The sequence below is a fragment of the Mus pahari genome, chromosome 13 (assembly GCF_900095145.1).
Source record: "Mus pahari chromosome 13, PAHARI_EIJ_v1.1, whole genome shotgun sequence".
Classification (NCBI taxonomy): Eukaryota; Metazoa; Chordata; class Mammalia; order Rodentia; family Muridae; genus Mus; species Mus pahari.
Window position 1 is genome coordinate 7,838,880 of NC_034602.1, and position 6,792 is coordinate 7,845,671.

The window sequence follows — 6,792 nt, forward strand, 5'->3', positions numbered from 1 at the left end:
CCTTGTTTCCCTGTGTTTCATGACATTCTCCCTGGGCTATCTTTCCCAGAAACCATTACAGTAATCATTATATTAGCAGTCTGTGTCTGGGGGTTAGCCATCACTGCATCTGTAGTCTTAAAAGCACTTCCCACCTGTGCGTGTCTTCCTGACAGCTGTGCCATCTGGCTTTTTTGTTTCTGTTTTTGATTTGAGGGGTCTCTATGGGGTCCTGGCTGTCCTGGGGCTCAGTATGTTGACCAGGCTGGCCTGGAACTCCTAGAGCTGCTCCTCCCTCTACCTCCATAGCGATGATGGAATTGAAGACACGCGCGCTTCAGCTATAAAGTACCTGGACCCCTGCATCCCAGTCTGCAAGAGGACCCAGGCATTTCCAGCCATGGGTTGCTCTTTCTTTTTCGACCTGTTAACTAACACACACCTTCACGCCCTTCCTCCAAGGCCTCCCTGATATCGACCCAACCGTTTTACTGACTTCACCCAGACCGAGTAACCCTGGTCTGGAACACCCATGTCTGCTGCCTGTCTTTATGAAAGGTATACAGTGTGAAAACTCATATTCTGTCCTTGGTCTGGGTTGTTTGAGAACGTGATCTAAGGCGAGGCTTTGGTACATGTAGTGGCTGGGAGTGTGTGACGGCAGCTAGCTGCCTGGTGGCACAGGCCATCTGCTCAGAACCCTGGAGGAGGTGCTGAGGGAGTGCACACGGTTTGTGTCTGAAGCCCAAGGGAGCTGCCATTTTCTAAGACTGCTTCAGAGACAGCATACTTTATTACAAAGTTTGTACACTAGCTTTAAAAAAAAAAAGGCTTCAGGGTTACACTGCCACTCTCACTACAGATCTACTACAGAAGAAAAATGTTGGTTGGACCATAACAGTTTTTAAAATTTGGTATTACTTTGTGGCTTAAGGTGACTCTAAAGTGTTACCCCACCCCCATCCCGCTGCCTCAGTTTCTCAGATGCTGAGGTTACAAGGTTGTGGCACCATGCCTAGCTGTAGTCATTTTTCTTTCCCCTTTTTTGCCTTTTGAAAATGCGTTCTTCCAGGACCTGGGGTATAGATCATTTGGTAGAGAGCTTGCCCATCATGCACAGAGACCTGGAACCAAACCCGAGGACAACATGAACTTGAATGGGGTGTGGTGACACAGGCCTGTGTCCGGCACTCTCCAGAGGTGGGGGCAGGAATATTAGGGCGTCAAGGATATCCTTGGCTACATAGGAAGGTGCATGCTAGTCCAGGGTACATGAGAGCCTGCCCTGTTCACTTCCCATCCACAAAAAAACCCAGTGGTGTTTTGTTTTCCGGTTGCTTGTGCTACAGGAGTCTGTTGTTTATGAACTCAGATGAAAATGAATTAGCCCTGTTAGTATTTAATAGTTATCTCAAATTGTGTTGTTGTTATTTTCATGAGAGAGGATACTAAGTGATTTTGGTATGTTATATGAAGAACTCAGTTGTGTAAAAATTCATAACGTCTTAAGTTTTTGTTATGTATGGTGTATATGTGGACACACATGTGCCATGACACCAGAAGACAATGTCATGGGGTGTGACACCAGAAGACAATGTCATGGAGTCCTCTCCTTCCACCTTTATGTGGCTTCCAGAGTCTGGCTCGGTTTTACCCACTGAGTGACCCTGTTGGCCCCTCAGGAAATGTTTTATATTAAAGGATGTGTACCCCAAGTTCAGCTTCCATACGTAAAGGCTGCAGTTGGGTGAGTCCCTTTGAGTCTTTTGGGTTTGTTTTTGTTTTTCAAGATGTGGTTTCTCTATTTCAGCTTTGGCTGTCCTGTACAGAACTTACTCTGTAGACCAGGCTGGCCTGGAACTCAAGAGATGAGCCTGCCTCTGCCTCCTAAGTGCTGGAATTTAAAGGCGTGGCACGCCCAGTGAGGGTATCTTCTTTTTCTTCCTTTGACTAAGCAGGGCCCACGGCTTTGATCTCAAATGATGGAACTGCCTTCCATGCTCTACAACTTGTGTTTCCTTCCCACCCTACAGATTGAACTTCAACAGGAAGGCAGCTGAGCTTTAACATGGCCCAGCCAGTGTGTGTGTGTGTGTGTGTGTGTGTGTGTGTGTGTGTGTGTGTGTGTGTGCACGTGGTTCCAGGGATCTGCCTGCACACCAGGAGCTTCTTTGGGAAGGCCACTCTGCGCCTTCTGCCCAGCATTCTCCCCTTCACCAGTGCACCGATAGTACTCCAAGTCTTAGAGAAACTGGTGGTGCCATCTTCATTTAGGCCTGTGCTGGGTGTCCTGGGGTGTTTTTACCTTGAAGGGAAGCAAACCTTGCATTTATTTTCCTCAGCTGGAACGCTCACGTGTTGTCGTCTTGTCCTGACCTCTGCAGTGGGTTACAGCATTGACTACCCCACCTAGAAACCTCTGTGTGGTGATGTGCCATCCATCATCTGAAGTCTTTGTTCTGCGGTTGACTCCCTAATCCCGGCTGACAGCCTTATCCTTAGATACCTCCCGTCTCCTTTCTCCTCGGGGTTGTATCTGGACACACGGCCTGGGAGGCCGTTGGGTCATTAAGCCAACAGGAATCCTTCACCTGTACCCTCCACCCCCTTCCCTCCAGTCCCCTGCCTAGAGTCGGTGGCCTTACTCTTCCCAGTACTCCTTGGTGATAGATAGCTCTGCAGAATGTCTGGTTTCTTCCTAAAATGCAGAAGGACTGAGCGGTCCCACATGTCTCTCATGTGAGTTTTCCATTATGGAGTCCAGTGGTGGCCTCTGACCCTGTCTCCATCCTGCAGCGGGTCTCTTTCCAATGCTCTGTAGCAAAGGAGCACTTGATACGAAAATGGAAGGGTCCGTTTTCTGATTAAAAATAATTTGCCTGATCATCTTTTCCTCCTCCTCCTTCCTCCTCCTCTTCCCTCCTCTTCCTTCTCTCCCTCCCTCCCTTCCTCCCTCCCTCCCTCCCTCCCTCCCTCCCTCCCTTCCTTCCTTCCTTCCTTCCTTCCTTGTTGCAGGTCTACCACAAAACCGTGTTCTTACCTGGTAGGCAGGGAATGGGGTGTGCGTGGGGATGGGGTGAGTACCTTAGCTCTGCATAGCTTGGGACTAAGGCTATTGTCCCCTCAGATCAAGGCAAGAACTTGTTCTCTAAGTTCAGTGCCCGTGTCTGTTGGATTAGTCTGTATTCTTTTTTGACCTGTTGATCAGGGTCAGCATTCTCTGTCCTCTACAGTGGAAGAGCTGTGCCCCTTCTGACTGTCTTCCACTGATGCCCCAGAGCTGTCCCACCTTTGACTGTCTTGCAGAGATGGCCACCTGCTTGGATGTCACCCTGTTGATGCTGACTGAATTGCCCAGGAAGGACCAGCAGCAGAGCTCTGTCCCTGTCTTCTCTATGCAGCTGGGCCACAGGCTGCTGTAGCTGGGGATGGCTCTGAGATGGAGAACTCATTCCTGGGCTCATTCACAGCCACCCAAGTCTGTTGAACAGCTCCTTGCTGGGGCTGGAAGTGGTCAGGCTCAGACCCTAGAGAAAACCCCAGGTCTTGCCTCCTTTTTGTTTAGTGACCCTCTGTAGCTCTCCCTCTCTCTCATCCAAGGGCTCCAGGCAGCTAGGGTCAAAATACCTTCTTCCGCATTGCGAAACATGGCCAGGACTGAGATGGGAATGAACACATCTGCGCTCTGCTGTGTAGAGCTGTGCTGGCGGAACACAGCAGCAGCAGCAGCAGCAGAAGGGAAGCTGTGTGAAACCTACCTGGACAGAGACCCAGCACAGGGCAAGCCACAAGTCAGTCCTGCATTCCAAGCTGCTGCTAAGGCCCGTGCTCAGACTCTCTGGCGGCAGGATCTGTTGTTCTCCTGTCTGGTGAGATGGAGGAGCCCAGGCACACAGAAATAAAGACTGTAATCAAATGTGGGCACATGTGAGCCGCTCACATAGCAACAACCTCACGGTCTTGTTTTTGTCTTGTGGGAAATGAGAAATGAACAGTAGGCACCGGAAGGTACATTATAGGGCTTAAACTCGGTGGGAATGCCCGTATTTATCCCACTGCAAAAGCTTCGAGTGAGTCACCATGGAAGGAATGAAGGGGGTGGGGTGCTGGTGTACTGTCTAGAAGGCTGGGGAGCTTACGGAGACCTGCTGGACCCAGGAATAAGACAAACAAGAGGCAAAGCAGCCCCTTGGGAGCCCACTGCTTCTCAGTTATCTCTCCAGCTGGGAGGGGCATGGCATGCTTGAAGGCAGAAGTGGGAGAAGGTCTTATGTAAGTGGGGTCCTACCCTGCAGTTAAATACAAACTCAGCTACAGGGATGATCCCGAGGACAAAGCAACTGAAAGCAGACAAGGTCACTGTGCTGGCACTTGCTGTGAGGCCAGCCTCAGCTACCAAGCAAGACTGTTTCAAAAAACAACAGAACCCACTCCCTGTGGCATGTCTTAATGTATCAGAAAATTTAAAAGTATGTTTTATTTTACCCCAGGGCACCTTTTCATTGCCTAGGCCAGCCCAATGAGCTAAATATTGTGACTTACTGAGTGACTTCATTTGGAAAACCTTAAAAAATAATTTAAACCTTAAAAACCTTAAATAATAATGTAAACTTTCCTCTTTTTTTTTTTTTTATTTTTTTATATTGTGTGTATGCGTGTGTTTCTCTAGGTTTCCACAGGCCAGGAGAGAACATCGACCTCTAAAGCTGGAGTTACAAGGTGCTAGGAGCCAAACCGGTTCTCTGCAAGAAATACTCTTTAAAATATATCAATAATGTTTGTTTATGTTATTACTTAGCGTGTGTGAGTGTTTTGGCTTTCATGTATGATTGCATACTGTGTGCATGCCAGCAGAGTCTACAAAGGTCAGAAGAGGGTGTCACATCCAACGGGACTGGGGTTGATAGACATTTGCAAGCTACTGTGTGGATGTTAAGAGATTGAATCCAGGTCTTCTGCAAGAACAACAAATTTTCTTAACCTTGAAGTTACTTTTCCAGCCTAAGCCTCAAGTGTTCCTAACTGCAGAGTCATCTGTTCAGCCCGTACATTGTAAAAAATACGTATACGTGCGTGCACACACACACACACACTCTTGCCTGAGCATATGTATGTGCACCACATGCTGTAGGAGCCCAAGTAGGTCAGAAGAAGTGCCAGATCCCCTGGAACTGGAGCTGCAGTTGTGAGCCAACATGTAGATGCTTGGAGCTGAACTCAGTTTCTCTGCTACAGCACTAAGTGCTCTGAACTGCCAAACTAGCTCTCCTGCTGCCCTTAAAATTGTTTCATTTTAAATTAATTTTTGACACAAAAACAGTACAGAGCATCTGTGAGCTTCTCTCCAGCTTGCTTTTACTTTAACCGTGTGCTAATTATCAAGGCAGGCCAGCCAGCCACAGGAAATCAGCATTGCTATAGCTGTATCGCTTACCCGTGGACTTGGTTGGCTTTTGGCAAGCTCTAAGGTCCATTTGGTGTTGCTTAGGCACCTTATTTATGGCCCCACATGACATTTAATTTTGTTTTCTCCCTGGTCTCCCATCTGCTTCTCAGTCTTGTCTTTCCATGTCTTCATGACTGATGTTTTTGGTCAGTGTTGGTTATTCATAGCATGTTCTTCAGAGCGAGCTTGTCTGTTGTCTTCTCTTGATTTGAGTGACTTGGGTGTTGTGCATAAGAATACCGCAGAGCCATGCCAGTGTGTGACATCAGGTTCGTGAGATTACTGATAGTACTCGCTCGGTTTCACCACAGTAAGAAACTTGCTCTTTGTAATTAAGACACACATCATGAGGGGTGTTTGTATATTTGAAATGTACAGATAAACAAAGGCATTAGTGTGTGCACTGTCCAGAGCCTGGCGTGTAACAACTGCTCAACAGTGGCTAGCTTGCTTCCACATCAGTGTGGCCTCTGTTGGCAACTGTGGCTCTGCTGTTTCACACTCGATGCCCGTTGTCCTGCGCTCATACCGACCCACTCCAACAGTCACTGGCTATCCGTTCCCAATATCTGTGGATATTAAGGATAAATGCCTTAAGAAAGAATCAGAAAGGCTGGGCATGGTGGCATATGCCACAACACTCAGGAGGCAAGGGCTGGAAGATTGCTGCTAGGTCAAGACCAGCAAGACCAGCCAGGCAAGACTATATATATAGCAAAACCCCAGTTCAGAAAACAAGCAGTCAAGCAAACCAAGACAGGTGAACTCAATGTGGGGGCATAGGGGACAAGCGGCAGGTGGTCCTCTGCTATGGGTGTGTCTAAGCTGGCAGTATCTTGCCTCAGGGAGGGGGCGGTGCTGGACCACATCCCTCTTGCTGGAGGTCTGGACGGACAGTACCCTGCTGGACAGGATAGAGAACCCACATAGTTGAGTGCTTGAGGCAGGAGTGAATCCCAACTGGCTAGGGCAGAGTTGCTACAGGAGTAACCTTTAGGAGGAGGGCCAGGTTGGGTGGAGAGAGCCCCAAAACCTGTGGGAAGCTGGCCCTTCCTGAGCCAGGCAGCCTCGGCCTGCTCTCAGAGTGGGCTTCAGAGCCGAGCCCCGGTCTGCGGTCTCAGCCAGCAGGCAGGCAAGCACAGTAGTTAGGACTGCTCCTCAGGAGGCCCCTTCTGCACCAGCGCACGGCTTTATTTACAGGATGGCTGTTCTTGGCAGCTTTCTTTGCTCCCAGACCCTCTTCCTCCTTTGGAGCGTTTGGCTCTATTTTTACCCAGAGATGGGATGATTCTCATGTTTGCAAATAGCTGCCATGGAGAGGATTGTGTGGCTGCTGCTGTGGCCACCAGGTAGCCGTCCTGCATCCT